Source organism: Microcaecilia unicolor, chromosome 11, assembly GCF_901765095.1.
Source record: "Microcaecilia unicolor chromosome 11, aMicUni1.1, whole genome shotgun sequence".
NCBI classification, from domain to species: Eukaryota; Metazoa; Chordata; class Amphibia; order Gymnophiona; family Siphonopidae; genus Microcaecilia; species Microcaecilia unicolor.
This window is the reverse complement of record NC_044041.1, coordinates 153,528,755-153,547,499: the sequence shown is the minus strand read 5'-3', so window position 1 is coordinate 153,547,499 and position 18,745 is coordinate 153,528,755. Positions and strand designations below refer to the sequence as shown.

Here is an 18,745-nt window from a genome sequence, read left to right as displayed (position 1 = left end):
GGGGAAGGAGGAATGCTCCCTATGCTTACAATAAGTGTAGGTACAATCCACCTTCCCAACAGCCTTCCCAGGCTCAGCCAACGCGCTCGTTCATATCAACAGCGTGTGCCCAGACAGGCCCTTGCAGCTCCCCAGCAAAAGCAAGGGACGGGCTTTTGACTGGCTCCAGCTGAGCATAGCCGCCATAAAAGTACCTGCGCTGGACGATCTGCTGGTCGGGGGGAGGTTAAAATTTTTTCACCAAAGGTGGCCTCTCATAACCTCCGACCAGTGGGTTCTTCAAATAGTCCGGTTAGGCTATTCCCTCAATTTGATCTCCAGACCTCCAAATTGTCCACCGGGAGCTCAGTCCTTCAGCTTCCCGCACAGGCAGGTACTTGCAGAGGAACTCTCCGCCTTTCTCAGCGCCAATGCGGTCGAGCCCGTTCCACCAGGGCAAGAAGGGCTGGGATTCTATTCCAGGTACTTGTGCAAAAGAAAACGGGGGATGCATCCCATCCTAGACCTAAGGGCCATGAACAAATACCTGGTCCGAGAAAAGTTCAGGATGGTTCTTCCCATGATTCAGGAAAACGGTTGGCTATGCTCTCTGGATTTAAAGGATGCTTACACTCACATTCCGATACTCCAGCTCATAGGCAGTATCTTCGATTCCGTCTGGGAACACAGCACTTCCAGTATTGTGTGCTACCCTTTGGTCTCGCCTCTGCGCCCAGGGTTTTTACAAAATGCCTAGCAGTAGTTGCAGCGTCGCTACGCAGACTGGGAGTACATGTGTTCCCTTATCTCGACGATTGGCTGGTGAAGAACTCCTCAGAGGCAGGAGCTCTACAGTCCATTCAGATGACTATATTTGACTCTTGGAGCTACTAGGGTTTGTCATAAATTACCCAAAGTCCCACCTTCTTCCAGTTCAACAATTAGAATTCATAGGAGCTCTGCTGGACTCTCAGACAGCTCGGGCCTATCTTCCTGAGATGAGGGCAGACAATCTTCTGTCTCGTTTCCATGGCCAGAGCGTCTCAGCAGATTACGGCTCGGCAGATGTTGAGACTGCTAGGCCATATGGCCTCCACAGTTCATGTGATGCCGATGGCACGCCTTCACATGAGATCTGCTCAATGGACCCTCGCTTCCCAGTGGTATCAAGCTGCGGGGAATCTAGAGGGTGTGATCCAGCTGTCCACCGAATTTCACAATTCCCTTCAGTGGTGGACAATTTGATCCAATTTGACCTTGGGACGTCCCTTCCAAATTCCTCAGCCTCAAAAAGTGCTGACCACGGATGCATCTCTCCTGGGGTGGGGAGCGCATGTAGATGGGCTCCACACTCAGGGAGCTTGGTCCCTCCAAGAATCAGGTCTTCAGATCAATCTCCTGGAGTTGCGAGCGATCTGGAAAGCTCTAAAGGCTTTCAGAGATCGGCTGTCCAATCAAATTATTTAAATTCAGACAGACAACCAGGTTGCCATGTACTATGTCAACAAGCAGGGGGCACCGGATGTCGCCCCCTGTGTCAGGAAGCCATCCAGATGTGGCTTTGGGCTCGCTGTCACAGCATTTTTCTCCAAGCTACGTATCTGGCAGGCGTAAACAACAGTCTGGCCGACAGGTTGAGTTGAGCAGGAAATGCAACGAGTGGTCGCTCAACGCGGGCGTGGTACGCAAGATCATCCGGGAGTGGGGCACCCCCTCGGTGGATCTTTTTGCCACTCAGATCAATCACAAGGTCCCTCAGTTCTGTTCCAGGCTTCAGGCCCACGACAGCCTAGCGTCAGATGCCTTTCTCCTACATTGGGGAACAGGCCTTCTGTATGTGTATCCTTCCATACCTCTGGTGGGGAAGACTTTGCTGAAACTCCATCAAGACTGCGGAACCATGATTCTGATTGCGCCTTTTTGGCCATGTCAAATTTGGTTCCCTCTTTTTCTGGAGTTATCCTCCGAAGAACCGTGGAGATTGGAGTGTTTTCCAACCCTCAGAACGAAGGGGCGCTTCTGCATCCCAACCTCCAATCTCTGGCTCTCACGGCCTGGATGTTGAGAGCGTAGACTTCGCCTCCTTAGGGCTTTCTGAGGGTTTCTCCCGAGTCTTGCTTGCTTCCAGGAAAGATTCCACGAAAAGGTGTTACTCTTTCAAATGGAGGAGGTTTGCTGTCTGGTGTGACAGCAAGGCCCTAGATCCTCGTTCTTGTCCTACACAGACCCTGCTTGAATACCTTCTGCACTTGTCAGAGTCTGGTCTCAAGACTTACTCTGTAAGAGTTCATCTTAGTGCAATTAGTGCTTTTCATTATCGTGTAGAGGGTAAGCCTATCTCTGGACAGCCTTTAGTTGTTCGCTTCATGAGAGGTTTGCTTTTGTCAAAGCCCCCTGTCAAACCTCCACTAGTGTCATGGGATCTCAACGTCGTCCTCACCCAGCTGATGAAACCTCCTTTTGAGCCACTGGATTCCTGCTATCTGAAGTATTTGACTTGGATGGTCATTTTCTTGGTGGCTGTTACTTTAGCTCGTAGAGTCAGTGAGCTTCAAGCCTTAGTAGCCCATGCTCCCTATACTAAATTCCATCATAACAAGTAGTCCTCCGTATGCACCCTAAGTTCTTGCTGAAGGTGGTGGTCGGAGTTCCATCTGAACCAGTCATTGTTTTGCTAACATTCTTTCCCCGTCCTCATTCCAGCCCTGCTGAATGTCAGTTGCATACATTGGACTGCAAGAGAGCATTGGCCTTCTATGTGGAGCGGACAAGCCCCTTCAGACAGTCCATCCAAATGTTTGTTTCTTTCGATCCCATCAGGAAGGGAGTTGCTGTCGGGAAACGCACCATTTCCAATTGGCTAGCAGATTGCATTTCCTTCACTTATGCCCAAGCTGGGCTGACTCTTGAAGGTCATGTCACGGCTCATAGTGTTAGAACCATGGCAGCGTCAGTGGCCCACTTGAAGTCAGCCACTATAGAAGAGATTTGCAAGGCTGCGACGTGGTCATCAGTCCACACATTCACCTCTCATTACTGCCTTCAGCAGGATTCCCGACGCGACAGTCGGTTTGGGCAGTCGGTGCTGCAGTATCTGTTCGGGGTCTAGAATCCACTCCACCCCCCCCAGGCCCATTTTTGGTTCTGTTCCAGGCTGCACTCTTAGTTAGATGTTTCTTCGTAAGTCAGTCTTTGTTATGTCCTCGCCGTTGTGAGGCCCAATTGACCATTGTTTATTGTTTGAGTGAGCCTGGGGGCTAGGGATACCCCACATGTGAGAACAAGCAGCCTGCTTGTCCTCGGAGAAAGCGAAGATACTTACCTGTAGCAGGTATTCTCCGAGGACAGCAGGCTGTTCGTTGCCGGAGAACGTGGTGAAGGTGGTTAGCTTGGCAGAGTTTAAAAAGGGGCTAGACGGTTTCCTAAAGGACAAGTCCATAAACTACTACTAAATGGACTTGGGAAAAATCCACAATTCCAGGAATAACATGTATAGAATGTTTGTACGTTTGGGAAACTTGCCAGGTGCCCTTGGCCTGGATTGGCCGCTGTCGTGGATAGGATGCTGGGCTCGATGGACCCTTGGTCTTTTCCCAGTGTGGCATTACTTATGTACTCACCAACCCGCCCGCCTCCCCTTTGGACTTGTTTTTTGGTTTTTTTTTTTAATCGTGTTTATTGCAATCCAAACATCAACAGCTTACAATATTAATTCAAGTTACATATCTTATAGGACACATTGTTCATCTTGCCTTTTCCTTTTATTCCTTCCTATCCTATTCCCCATCCCTTCCCCCCCCCCCCCCGCCTCTCCCTTCCCTTCCCCCCCTTCTCTATCAAGCATGTCAACAATTCAATATTTTGCTTCTTGCTACTGGTGTGAGGGAGTCCCAGAATGGGGCCCAGGTGTTACAAAATTGCACTCCTTTTCTGGAGGCCAAGTCCGGTATACTCTTCTTTTCCAAGGCGCATGCCTGGATCATCGCTGATCTCCAGTGTGGAACTGTGGGACGGTCCTCCGTTAACCATACTGCAGTATGGTTCTCTTCGCCATTAACATAGTTCTATACAAAAAGCTTCTAAATCCCACCGGAGTTGTCTTTGCAGCCCGAATACATCGAACAGTTGTCTTGGAGACTGCTTCCAAGATGAGTTCCAGATCTGTGTCATGTGGCCATGTACTTTGTCCAAAGATTTTTATTCGAACACAGTTCCAATACATGTGCCCCAAGTGGGCCTTAGCACCTTACATTTAGGACAAGAGTCTGTTTCTCGCAGTGTTGCTCTATATGCTCTGTAAGGAGAAATATACAATCGAAGTAGGAATTTGTACTGCATTTCCCACCAAGCCGCGTTTGCCGTCATTTTGTACATTGCTTTTAGGCATTCCCCAATTTGCTCTGGTTGTATGTTTAAGTGCAGCTCGGCATTCCAAGCCACAGCCACCTCCTTGTAATCCAGGGTCTCCAATGCATCTCTCAAGTTGCGATGAAAGTAATTGAGTGGTACTTTCAGTTGTGCGTCCAGTCCAAGCATTTCACGAATTTTGTCCCAAGAGTCCACACTCAAAGAGTCTGCCGGTAACGAGGCTACATAATGTTTCAACTGTGCATACGCAAACCAATCATTCACATTCGCCCCATACTCTTTCCTCAGCTCCTCAAATGATTTTATTCCCCCTTGATCGTTTACCACCTGAAACAGATATTTTACCCCACCGCGCTCCACCTCCGAAAGGCGGGAATGCCGAATTTCCACTAAGTGGCAACAGTCCCTAGACTGAAGGACTCATCGACCGAGCTGACAGAGTCTCCTCCAGGTGAACATATCGCAGCTGACCCAACTGGGTCAGGTCTACCGATGGGGCATGTAATCACCATGCAAAATGGGTATTTCCCAGTAGCGCAATCTCTGTGTCTGTGCAAGTAAAATAGTGGGAGTTGCAAAACCAATCTGATATGTACCGTATATTACTAGCGAGGGCGAACAATTTAAGGTCCAGAAGTCCCAATCCCCCCCTAATTCGTGGTAACATTACTTTGGGAAGTGGTATGCGGGTCCTCTTCCCCTGCCATAAGAAATAATTTAATTTTTTTCGGAGCCACTTTCCCTCTCCGGGACGTAGGAGTAGTGGGAGCATTTGCAACACATATGTCCACTTGGGAAAGAGGACCATGTTGTAAAGTGCAATGCGACCTAATAGTGAGATCGGGAGTGCCTGCCATCTTTGCAACATTTTCGTGGTCTGTTGCTTTAGGGGTACCATATTGAGTGCATAGATCTCCGATAGGGTCTATGGGGGATATAACCCCCAAATATTTGAGCCTGGTTGTCTCCCATTGAAAGGGAAAATTGCCTGTCCACTTTGTCCTGATCTCCGCCTGTGTTGGAAGGGCTACTGACTTTTGAAAGTTCAGGGAAAATCCCGTGAGAAACCCAAATTCGTCCAGGGCCCCCAGCAGATGCCGCACCGATGTTTCAGGGTTAGTCAAAGTCAAAAATATATCATCCGCAAATGCTAATATTTTGACCTCCTGTGCGGGCATAGAAAGGCCCCCTATATCTGGGTCTCTTGTGATGGTCCGTAGTAGGGGTTCTAAGTATAATAAGAACAAGAGGGGGGATAGTGGGCAGCCTTGTCTAGTTCCTCGTTGCAATGTGAATGCTGCATAACTGTAGTAGAAAAGATGCAAAAGGATTAAAGCAACAATATGAACAATCTTATACACCGGATGAACTATGAGAAGGATAACATTTATACTGAAAGGAGAAGAAGTGTTCCAGATACCGTACTTCGGAATGGTGAGTAAAACATTATCAGATCAAGTACGTGTATGGGTCTAACAATAAGAGAGACGCTTTCAAAACACTTCAAAAGAAAAAGTATAATAATATGTGCAGAAATTAAATGAATAAATGATTTCTAAAATACAGAGTTAATATTAATAATTCATTCACATCTACGTGTACCATTAAAAAAGTGACAACTAATAAAATATTGAAATATCATTTAGATGGTAAATGGATAGTGTTATGCGGAATGACATAGCAATAACAGGAACACTATGAAGAGTCTACCGTGTCTTCAAAAATAAAACCCTTTCTATGATAGATAAAATGCTACCTCTGTAATTTGAAAAAATGGCGCCAAACTAGTTAAGGACCAAGTGTTTTGGGAAAAACAAAAAGGAAAATCGGTTGTAGAACGCTCAGCTGTAGAGCGCTGTGGCGACAATGCTCGTCATGACGTCAATAGTGTAAACCGAGGGTCGGAGAATGGCACCGGTTAAAAAGCTGACTTGTAGAAATAACATAGGAATAATCATGTAAGTAATTGCATATGTAATATTGCTAATTGATGAACGCAGTAACACAATGATGTAGTGAACAATACACAGTGCGTATTGTGTAGGCTGTCAGTTGGATACATTTAGATAAATAAATAAATTAAAAAACCGTCCGTACATAATGTCCTAGCTAAAACGACTACTGATGTAGTGAAATGTCTTCTTTTATAGAGTAACAATGCTAAATGGTATTGCCTAAAATAAATGTGTGTTTCGTAAAAAAATTCTGAACCTGTTTCTAAGATAAATATCAATCTATTAGATTGTAAGCTGTCTATTAGATTGTAAGCTCTTTGAGCAGGGACTGTCTTTCTTCTATGTTTGTGCAGCGCTGCGTACGCCTTGTAGCGCTATAGAAATGCTAAATAGTAGTAGTAATAATATAGTTGACAAAAAAATGTGAACATTTGTAAAATGTGCATAGTATGGGTTCAATATGACAAATGAGAGTAAAAAATAAATGTTTAAAACGGTGATAGACAAAGTTAAATTGCACATGAATAAATACAGTGTATCTCCCAGTGAGTAAGGGTATAGTGCAGCTACGTGACGTTTAGAAACTGCATATGAATAGATACAGTGTGTCGTGGTGATTAAAGGTATAAAAGAATTTTTAACCATATAGACACAGGCAGATAAATATTAAAAAATAATAATAATAAATAAAATAAGCAAGAATTTAGAGTTTAAAGTGATAAAAATGAATTAGAATGAGACATCTAAATAATAATCATTTGAAAATTGTGTCATGTGTATACCATAACGAAACTATATATTTAAATAAACTAGTTTGTGTGAATGTGCCAATGTATATAAACTGTACAAAATACATAAAATAAAAACATATACTTATTGCAAATGATAAAGTAATTTAACAGAGAAGTTAAAAAATTAAATATAAAAAGTATAAACACCCAAGGCTTATAATAATGAATTTGAATAAAAAACATAAAACAATAAATTAAAATTTAAAAAGCATATAAAAAACTACACTGGCTCCCAATCAAAGAACGGATCATCTTCAAAGTCTCCACCCTGGTCCACAAAATCATCTACGGTGTAGTCCCAGGATACATGACAGACCTTATAGACCTACCAACCAGGAACAGATCATCACGGACATACCTAAACCTCCATTTCCCAAATTGCAAAGGACTCAAATACAAAACAACCTATGCATCTAGTTTCTCCTATATAAGCACACAAATGTGGAATGCACTCACAAAAGCTGTGAAAACAATCCACGATCACCTAAACTTCAGGAAATCACTAAAAACCAAACTCTTCAAAAGGCTTACCCTGCAGATCCAACATAATCCCCACACCCAGCAACACAACAAAACCAATGATCGTACTGGACAATATACAACCTCCCTCCCTTTGACCCTCATAGTGCCTGGAATACACCTACCTTTTTGACCACAACTTAACCTTGTATTTGTTCTCTACCGGACTTGGCGAACGCCTTTACGGTACTGTGTAAGCCACATTGAGCCTGCAAATAGGTGGGAAAATGTGGGGGTACAAATGTAATAAATTACAAACTTAAAAACGGAAACATTTGCACGAATAACTTGATAAAGATAAAAACACATAATTAGCAACTGGAGCGCGATAGTGTATTTTTAATTGTAAAAACTGAATGTAAAAAATTAATAAAATAGTACTAAATTAAAAAAAAAATTTTCTTTTGAAAAATAGAAATTCAAAACGATAAATAAATGAACATCTTGATCAGATTTTGGAGAAACTGAAAAGCTAAATAATCATAATGCAATCTAAAATTAAAAATAGTTAAAATACCACATAAGGAAACAGTGGATCCAAGGAAAAAAGTATAAATGAATATGAGCATGCTGATATTACAAAATATCTATGAATTTTAGAGGAAGACACTATAATCTATTTCCAAATTTAGTCCATCAGGCTGTAGACTATTGAAGTAAAAAAATTAATCTTTCTCTATTTAATAGGGTGTCTAAATCCCCCTGACGCCATCTCTTAATGAAATGTTTAACCACAAAGAATTCAAAGGTCATCAGTGGTGTGTTTTTCGTTAGTCCAATGTTCTGTTAATGGTGCAGATGGAACTTGATGTTTAATGCAACTTCTATGCTCAGTTACCCTAGTTTTAACTTGTCTTGTGGTTTTGCCAATATATAATTTTTGGCATGGACATACAGTTGCGTAGATAATATTACTTGTGTTGCAGATAAAGGAGTGTCTTAAGATGAATTTCTTTCCGGTCCTCTGGTCTTCGAACTGTCTAATATCTAGAGAGTGCTTGCATAATGAACACCGTCCACATGTGTGATGTCCAGTGAAATCCATCCTATTCATTGTGGTGTCAGGCAAGGTGGAAGGCACTAAAATTTCTTTGAGATTCCTGTTGCGGGCCTGTGCAAAACAATACGTTTGTCAGGAAACGGATGGTGCTCAAGAATGGGCCAGAACTTTTAATGCTTATTTTGATTTGTTTGACAAAAATGAGAACTTCATTGGTATAGTCAAGGTCAGGTACATTTTTGCTTTCTCGGGGTTGAAGCAAAGTTTTCCCTTTTGGCCATCAATGCTTTAATGGTATCCTTCTCTGATGGTTTCTCTGGGTATCCCCTATCCAGAATTCTTTTCCTCATTTGACAGCCTGTGTCTTGAAATCTCCTAAATCTGTGCACTGCAAAGTCTTCTCAATATAAGAAATTGTGAGAAGGGAAGATGATCTTTCAATGCCTGTTGAAGGTAGCTTTCGAAATGAAGATATGTGTTCTTGTCTGTGCTTTTGCAGTAAATCGTCATGGAAAATGAATATAGGTCTTTTGTGTATCAGTACGCCCAAGAAAGAAATAGCATTGTGGTGATATTGAATTTGAAATCTAAGATTTGGATTCCTAGAGTTAAGCCATGAATGAAACTCTTCGAGACCTGTCGCTGAGCCTTTCCAAATGATAAAAATATCATCGATATTTCGTTTATAAAATCGAACTTCCTGGATAAAAGGATGATCGCACAGCACCGTGACTTCAAAATGTGCTACATAGAGATTGGCCAAGTCAGGAGCCATGGAAACACCCATAACTGTTCCCTTTATTTGTTGAAAGAATTTTCCTTGGAAAGCAAAAAATATTTTTGTCAAGGCAATGGTTGCCAATGCCAAAATGAACCAGTTGGGAATGCGATAGGTTGTAGTCCTTCCTCTAAGCATGTCATCAATGATGGATATAGCCTCTAGTTATGGGATATTTGTATATAGGGATTCAATGTCAAGTGTCACCAGCAAGGTGTCTGAAAGGTCACCGTCAAATAAAATCCAGCAAATTAATCAAATGGTGTTGAATCACGAATATAATATGCAATCTTAGGTGCAAATGATCTAACGAAAATGGTCAACAAAATGGATAGTGGTTCCAAAATAGAACCCTTTGCGGATATTATGGGTCTACCTGGGGGATGATGTAGAGGTCTTATGGATCTTTGGCAAAATATATGTTGTAGTATAGTAGGACGTTCCACAAGGAGGAAATCTCTTTCTTTTGAAGTTATAAAACCTGCGTGATGTGCAAAATCAACAACCTCATGGATATCTTTCTTTATTTCTTCTTGGGATCGAGCGATAGCTGCAGGTAATATTTGGGGTCCAATATCTGCCGTTCTATTTCTGCAATGTAATCATGTCGCTCAAGTATAATGATCCCGCCTCCTTTAATTGGCAGGTTTAATGACTATTTTCAGTATTGGATGATAGAGTTTTTAATGCTTTGTTTCCTCTTTAGATGTCCATGATGTTGTTGATTGTGTGTCCTTGTCACAAATTATATATTGGCAAAACCACAAGACAAGTTAAAACTAGGATAATTGAGCGTAGAACTTGCATTAAACGTCAAGGTCCATCTGCACCATTAACAAAACATTTGGACTAATGAAAACCACACCATTTATGACCTTCGATTCTTTGTGGTTAAACATTTCATTAAGAGATGGCGTCAGGGGGATTTAGATACCCTACTAAATAGAGAAGAGCAAAGATTATAGTGTCTTCCTCTAAAATTCATAGATATTTTGTAATATCAGCCACGTTCATATTCATTTATACATTTTCCTCGGCTCCACTGTTTCCTTATGTGGTATTTTAACTATTTCTAATTTTTAGATGGAATTATGATATTGAGTGTTTTTTAGTTTCTCCAAAATCAGATCAAGATGTTCATTTATCATTTTAAATTTCTATTTTTTAAAAGAAAGTTTTTTTTTTTTATTTAGTACTATTTTTATTAATTTTTTACATTCAGTTTTACAATTAAAATACACTATCGCACTCCTGTTGCTAATTATGTGTTTTGATCTTTATCAAGTTCTTGGTGTAAATGTTTCTGTTTTAAGTTTGTAATTCATTCCAATCAATGCTGTCTGAATATTATTTGGGTTAATGAAATTTGCTATGCTTATACACGAATGTTTTTATAATTTGTATGCATGATTCAGTTTTTTCATTTTTTAATGACATAATTTACTAGTAAAAAAGGCCCGTTTCTGAAAGAAATGAAATGGGCGCTAGGATAATGATGATGTAATTGCAATTATGTTGTTAACAGTACCATTACCAAAAATCAGGGTATATAATGAGTGTGTGTGTGAGACAGTGTGTGGGCACTCCCTTCCACATCAATTCACCCTTTTCCAATCAGTTGCAGGGACTGCAAAATTTCAAGGGGGTGTCGGAGGTATAGCGACGGGGCAATTGAGGACGTCCAGAATTTGGACGTTTCTGTGATGGAGCAGTAGAGGACGTCCAAATTTTGGATGTTTCTGCAATGGGCTGTTAAGGACGTCCAAATTGGATGGTTCTATGAGAAAGACATCTTTCTCATAGAAACATCCAATTTTGTACATCCTTAACTGCCCATTGCTGAACCGTTCAAAATTTGGACGACCTCAACTGCCCCGTCACAGAAACGTCCAACGCCTCCCTTCGGGCCTCCTTCCCTCCCTGTGTCCCGCCCTCATCTGATGCAACTTCTGTGAGGGCGGGACGCAAGGAGGGAAGGAGGGCCGAAGGGAGGCGTTCTGCTGCCTGCAGTGCTGCTTTCACGGAGGTGAGACTACGATTTCAATGCAGGGGGTCTGGCCCGGTGGGGAAAAGCGGCGGTGACCTCGGGGGGTGTGGAGGGGGGGAGCGATGGTGACCTCAGGAGGGGTGAGCGGCGGCGGCGGTTGCGACCTCGGGGAGGGCGGCAGGGGCAGGCCCGGCCCAGCCTCTCGACGGCCGTGGGTGGAGATGGTGGTGCGAACTGGTAGCGTGGGTGCAGTGGCGATGGAGAGCTAAAGCGGCTCCTGCGTTGCATATGGAGGAAGGGCTGAAGCTGCTCCTGCAACGTTCCAATGTCTCTCACTGCGTTCGTAACCATCTCCTGACGTCAGGCAAGCAGGCTTCTACTGCGTGAGAGTGACGTCAGGAGATGGTTATGAATGCAGGTAGACACATTGGAACGTTGCAGGAGCAAATTATTATATTAGATGTTTTATGTGTCACTATTGTTCATTTGTCATACTTTTGTATTGAATTTTAATTTTAATTTTTTATGTAGATTTATTTGACCCCTGATGCAGGCTCTGGTGCCAAAACACGGCTGTGTCTGGTCGTTTTTAAGCTATCCATATTAAAGACTTCCTAATTTCCTCTTCGATTTGTCCTCACTTTTTGTCCATTGCTTTTGTTGCACGCGAGGATTCCTCTCCTCCCTTCTCGTTTTCTTGTTAGTTCTTGTGTGTGACCTTCAGCTGCTCCTCTTAATCTTTCTCTACATAACAGCTTCCAGGCTGGAATATTGGAAAGGAAGTGGTCTAGTAGTAAAAGCAATGAGATGAGAACTGGGGAAGCCAGGGCTCAAGTTCTGCCTCTGCCACACATGCTCCTTGTGACCTTTAGCAACTCACTATCTTCTATTGCCTCAGGTATCCACTATATATCTCCTAAACTTTCCCCCTTTTGTCTAGTCATATGTTACTGTATACTGTTTGATTAGTTTTATTATTTTATTTTACCCATTTATATTATATTTTGGTACTTATTTCCCGTTTTTAATTATATTGTAGAGGAGTGTGGTAGCCGTGTTAGTCTACTCTTGAGGTTATCAATAGAAATCAAACAAAATAAAACATGGAAAAGAAAATAAGATGATACCTTTTTTATTGGACATAACTTAATACATTTCTTGATTAGCTTTCGAAGGTTGCCCTTCTTCCTCAGATCGGAAATAAGCAAATGTGCTAGCTGACAGTGTTGGACAAGTTGGACACTTATATACACTGTCAGCTAGCACATTTGCTTATTTCCGATCTGAGGAAGAAGGGCAACCTTCGAAAGCTAATCAAGAAATGTATTAAGTTATGTCCAATAAAAAAGGTATCATCTTATTTTCTTTTCCATGTTTTATTTTGTTTGATTTCTATTGATAACCTTAATTATATTGTAAACCGCTTAGATTTTCTTTGTATTAGCGGTATATGAAATAAAGTGAACCTGAACCTGGAGCAGGGACATAATGTACTGGTACATGAAGAGCACAATTTATTTAATATTAATTTCCTTATTGTCTGCTCTAGATCATTCCCAACAAGTGGTTTCTGTATTTCTCAGTCTCCCCAGCAAGTGGTAGGTAAGTGCCTGTGCAGTCATGTACCGGTATGACTACCTTTGGCTGGAATTAAAAAAAAAAAAAAAGGCTATTATTTGATTTGGTTTTGGGAGCAACAGTAAAAAAAAGTCAAGTGATGGAAGGAATTCTACTTGAGTTCTACAGGGGCAATACCTAGTATGGTTATGAGCCCTGAGGGTACACACTCCGCATTGTTGGGTCTCTCCTCCCCCCCAACCCTTTTACCTAAGTCGGTGTGTGCCTCGGACTCCTCTATCCCACTCTAGAGATGGGTTCCAGGGGGAGGAATGCTGGCTTTGGCCTAACCCCTGGTAAGCCTTTCCTTGGCTGAGAGGTGCCCAGCTCTACCACCGGCTGCCTTTCAGGTGTTGTGGAGGACTTGCAGCTCCGATCCACTCAGGGCCTCCGCTTTAGGTGCTCTTTACATGTATTTTTCTCCCAGTTAGTACTTATGGCTCCAGTACACTTTTTCTTCTTGGTACTGTCCCTTCCTAATCTGTTTCTCCATCTGAAACCACTGTACACTGCAGGAACACATTGTCCACCCTCTGTTCATCATCTCACCATCTCTTTTTCCTCCTCTTTTTTTTCTCAGCTCTCAACCTTCAACATTTCCTTCCTTCCATTCATCCATCCCCTTTCTATCTGAGTACATCTCGCCTTCGTCGTTGTCGTCATACCTCTCCTACTGTTCTCCGTACTCTCTTGCTCCTTCTCCTGCTCTCCACTGGGGACATTAATCCCAATCCTGGTCCTCCACATCAGCTCTTATCCTATTTGTGCAGGTCACACCGTGATATCTCCAATCTAATTTCTGTTCCTCTCCTCCTTCTTCCCTGCTTTTCTCTTGCGCTCTGTGGAATGCCCGCTGTGTCTGTAACAAACTTTCCTACATCCATGACCACTTTATTTTTCGTACTCTCCATCTACTTGCCCTAACTGAAACTTGGCTTTACCCTGAAGACTGTGCTTCAGTCGCAGCCCTATGCCATGGAGGTTATCTTTTCTCTCATACTCCTCACCCAGTTGGCCACGGAGGTGGTATCGGGCTACTACTTTCACCCTCTTGTAGATTTCAACCTCTTCTTCCACCTCAGTCTCACTGTTTTTCTTCCTTCGAAGTTCACTCCATCTGCCTATTTGCTCCTCTGCCTCTCCGAGTAGCAGTCATTTATCAACCCCCTGATAAGTCCCTTTCTTCCTTTCTCACTGACTTTGATGCCTGGCTTTCCTTCTTTCTTGAACCTTCATCTCCTTCCCTCATTCTTGGGGATTTTATTCATGCTAATGATCCCTCTGACTCTTAAGCTTCTCAGTTTCTTGCTTTAACATCCTCTTTCAATCTTCAACTGTGCTCCATTGCCCCCACTCACCAGAATGGCCACTGTCTTGATCTTATCCTCTTCTCAAACTGCTCACTCTCCAGTTTCTGTGCCTCAACTCTTTCCCTCTCTGACCATCATCTGATAACTTTCACACTTAAACACCCTCTCCCCAGTCTGTCAATCTTAGCCAATACATTTAGGAATCTTCAGGCTGTTGACCCTTACTACTCTGTCCTCGCAGTGTTTTAAAATCTCTTCTCTACCACTATGTTATCCAAGTTTGTCAATGAGGCTGTCTCTGTCTCTGTGTTAGTTTTGTCTCTGGTTCTGTGTGCTGATTACTTCACTAGACTTCACCTGTGTGGGCTATGCCTCTCTGGGGAGCCAGCATCTAAGATGGCTGCCACCTGCTCTGTCCCGCTTCCCAGATGGCTCCTGCTTGTCTTTCATGTGTGGTTCACTTCATATGTGTCCCAGCCTCCCCTTGGTGGTGATTGGTGTTTCCTGTCCTGCGCGAGGTGACCATCATCAGTGAGGGCCGTTCATAAGGAAGTGCTGTGCTTGCATTCAGGGCCTTTGCATGGTGTTATGCTATTAGGTCGTCAGGTAGTGAGTGCACTGCTGCGCTGCCTACTTAGCCTTTCTTCTGGGCTTTTTGCCCATCTGCTGCTGTTTTGTGGTCTGTGGACTCGCTAGCCCTTCCGTGGGGGGCTCTGCCCTGCTGCTTTGTGTCTGTGGACTGCTTGGTCCTTCTTTTGCCTTGCTCTGAGTTTGGAGTCTGAAGCTTCAGCATTTTCTCTCTGTCTGTGTTTGGTGTCTGAAGCTTCAGTCCTGACCCTGTTATCCTGGGTTTTTCCTCTGTCTGCTTGCCTGCCCAAAGACTCGGTTAGCTCCAGGTTTAGTCTATTGTCTGCTGCCAGCCCCAAAGACTCTGCTAGTTCTTGGTTCTTCTTCTGTCTACTTTGCCAAACCTGCTGGTATATCCTGTATCCTGTTTCTTCCAGGCGTGCTTGTATTTCCTGAACCTGCTCTGCCTAGCTAGTGTGTATATCCTGAACCCTGCTTCTGCCTCGCTAGTGTGTGTATCCTGAGTGTTTATCCCTGAACCCTGTTCCTGACTAGCTAGTGTGTATATCCTGATATATATCCTGAGTCCTGCTTCTGTCTTGCTAGTGTGGATATCCTGAGTGTATATCCTGAATCCTGTCTCTGCCTAGCCTTTGTGTACATCTTGTCTCCTTAGTCTGTCTTGTGTTTCTGGTTTCGTGGCTGCGTGCAGCTCTCAGTCCTAGTCTAGTTCTGTGCCCAGCCTCCCTCGTGTATTCCAGACCCAGGGTGGGTCCTCTGGATCTTCAGTTCCTGCCTTTCCTGCAAGTCCTGCCGGACACCCGCACTCCGGAGCTCAACTCCGGAGGAACGGTGGTCAAGCGCAGGTGAAGCTGTTCCTGTTCTGCCTGTTCTAGTGTCCTGCCTCAGTTACTACTCCAGTCCAGAGTTCCAGTCCTGCTCCTCTGTGTATCCAGTTACAGGGTGGTCTTGCCTGCCGCTCTTCGGCAGTGGCCCAAGGGCTCACGAATCTAGGTTCTGCCTCGAGGGACCTGACAGTCTCTTCCTATAATACTATTCTCTCCTCTGCTCTGGATACTCTCGCTCCTCTCGTTCTGTAAAACGTACCAAACCCCAGCCTTGGCTGACCTCTAGAATCTGCTACCTATGTTCCTGTGCCCGCTCTGCCGAATGCCTTTGGCTGAAACTCCTGTGCCATGCTGACTTCATACATTTCAATTCTTGCTGACCTCTTTCGTCTGCTCTTTTACTTGCCAAACAGGACTATTACATCCAGTTGACAAATTCTCTTGGCTCAAACCCTCAATGTCTCTTTGCCACACTGAACTCTCTCCTCAAAGTGCCTTCACCTCCAACTCCCCCTTCACAAGATTAAACTTGAATTCTCAACCAGGTCACCTCCACCTCTCCTTCCCTTAGTCCATTCTCTCAACCCTCCCACCCCTGCCTCCTTTTCTTCCTTTTCTAAAATCACTGAAGAGGAAATTACACATCATCTTTCCTCCTCGAAACTAACTACCTGTTTCTCTGATCCTATTCCCACCCATCTACTTAACACTATCTCGCCTACTGTCATCCCTTTTATCTGTCATATCCTCAATCTTTCACTTTCCACTGCGACTGTTCCTGATGCCTTCAAACATGCCGTAGTCACACCACTCCTTAAAAAACCTTCATTGGACCCTACCTGCCCTTCCAACTATCGCCCATCTCCCTCCTCCCTTTCCTATCCAAGATACTTGAACGTGCTGTTCACTGCCATTGCCTTGACTTTCTTTCATCTGAAGCTATTCTTGATCCACTTCAATCTGGCTTCGCCCCCTTCATTCAACTGAAACAGCGCTTGCTAAAGTCTCCAATGATCTGTTCCTGGCTAGATCCAAAGGTCTCTATTCTATCCTCATCCTTCTCGATCTATCTGCTGCTTTTGGACACTGATGATCACAGCCTACTCCTTGATATGCTGTCCTCACTTGGATTTCAGGGCTCTGTTCTTTCCTGGTTTTACTTCTTATCTCTCCCAGCATACCTTTAGTGTATACTCGAGTGGGTCCTCCTCTACTTCTATCCCACTGTCAGTTGGTGTACCTCAGGGATCTGTCCTGGGACCTCTTCTTTTCTCCATCAATACTTCTTCCCTTTGTACTCTGATCTCATCCTATGGTTTTCAATATCATCTTTACACTAATGACTCCCAGATCTACCTCTCCACACCAGAAATCCAGGCCATAGTATTAGCCTGCCTGTCTGACATTGCTGCCTGGATGTCTCAGTGCCATCTGAAACTAAACATGACAAGACTGAGCTTCTTATTCTTTCCCCCTAAACCAACCTCTCCTCCTCCCCCATTCTCTATTTCTGTGGATAACACTCTCATCCTTCCTGTCTCATCAGCTCGTAACCTTGGGGTCATCTTCGACTCCTCCCTCTCCTTCTCTGCACATATTCAGCAGACTGCTAAAACCTGTCGTTTCTTTCTCTATAATATCAGCAAAATTCGCCCTTTCCTTTCTGAGCACACTACCAGAACCCTCATCCACACTCTTATCACCTCTCGCTTAGACTATTGCAACTTGCTTCTCACAGGCTCTCTCACTTAGCCATCTGTCCCCCCTCTTCAATCTGTTCAAAATTCTGCTGCACGACTAATATTCCGCCAGTGTCGTTATGCTCATATTAGCCCTCTCCTCAAGTCACTTCACTGGCTTCCTATCCGGTTTCCGCATACAGTTCAAAGTCCTTTTATTGACCTATAAGTGCATTCACTCTGTAGCTCCTCAGTACCTCTCCACTCTCATCTCTCCCTACATTCCTCCCTGGGAACTCCTTTCACTGGGTAAATCTCTCTTATCTGCACCCTTCTCCTCCACCGCTAACTACAGACTTCCGTTCCTTTTATCTTGCTGCACCATATCCCTGGAGTGGGCTTCCTGAGCCGGTATGTCAAGCTCCATCTCTGGCCGTCTTCAAATCTAAGCTAAAAGCCCACCTTTTTGATGCTGCTTTTAACTCCTAACCCTTATTCACTTGTTCAGAACCCTTATTTTATCATCCTCATTTTAATTTTCCCTTATCTCGTTTGACCTGTTTGTCCTAATTAGATTGTAAGCTCTCTTCATGTTCAAGCGTACAGCGCTGCGTACGTCTAGTAGTGCTATAGAAATGATGATTAGTAGTAGTAGTCCTTGAGAGCCTTCCCAGATGGGACTGATCAACTGTTAAGAGCACAAAAAAAAAAACATCTTTCAGAGTCTGGTTCATGCATTGTGTTGGCAGTCAAGGGGGGGTTCCAAGAGTCAGTTTGTGGGAGGAGGCTTGAGCTGCTTTCTGCACAGTGATTTTCAATGGCAGCTCTCTCAGAAAAGATACGCCACTGTGCCTCCTGTTAATGGCCTTTGCTATGTATGTTAGGAAGCTTCTGCCATGAGTCAGCGAGTTTAAATGCAGCTCCATGAGGCTGGCATTGGGGGATTTCATGGAAGGTGGCTGAGTCATCGCAGAGGGCCTCAGAGGAACTCTTCTTGGCAGGAAACATCAACGTATTGGTCACGTCCACAGCCACTCAGACCCTGGCAGAGGGGCCTCCAGTTCTCAGCAGGCATGATGCCAGTGCACCACCTCCTTTATTGCCTGAGTTTGTTTGTTTGTTACTTTTTGCACCAAGCTTTCCGTTTAAAGAGGGATTGGTCAGACCAGTCTGCCTAGGGGACTCTGGGGGGTCAGATCCAGAGGGTCCCTCAGGGGCCATACATCTGTGTTTGTCAGGATTGGAGCAGGTTGAGAGGGAAGTGTTATCTTTCTACCTCGCTTGGATGAGGGGTTCAGTGAAGGAGATGATTAGAGACATGATTCACCAAAGGAGGATACCCCTAAG

General features: G+C 43.8%; 1 protein-coding gene across 4 annotated transcripts in view; it reads left to right on the top strand.

Annotated features, from left to right (window-relative positions):
* ERCC2 (ERCC excision repair 2, TFIIH core complex helicase subunit) overlaps positions 1 to 18,745 on the top strand; it is a 455,444-nt gene that overhangs the window by 243,965 nt on the left and 192,734 nt on the right. The gene's annotated exons all lie outside the window — the stretch shown is intronic.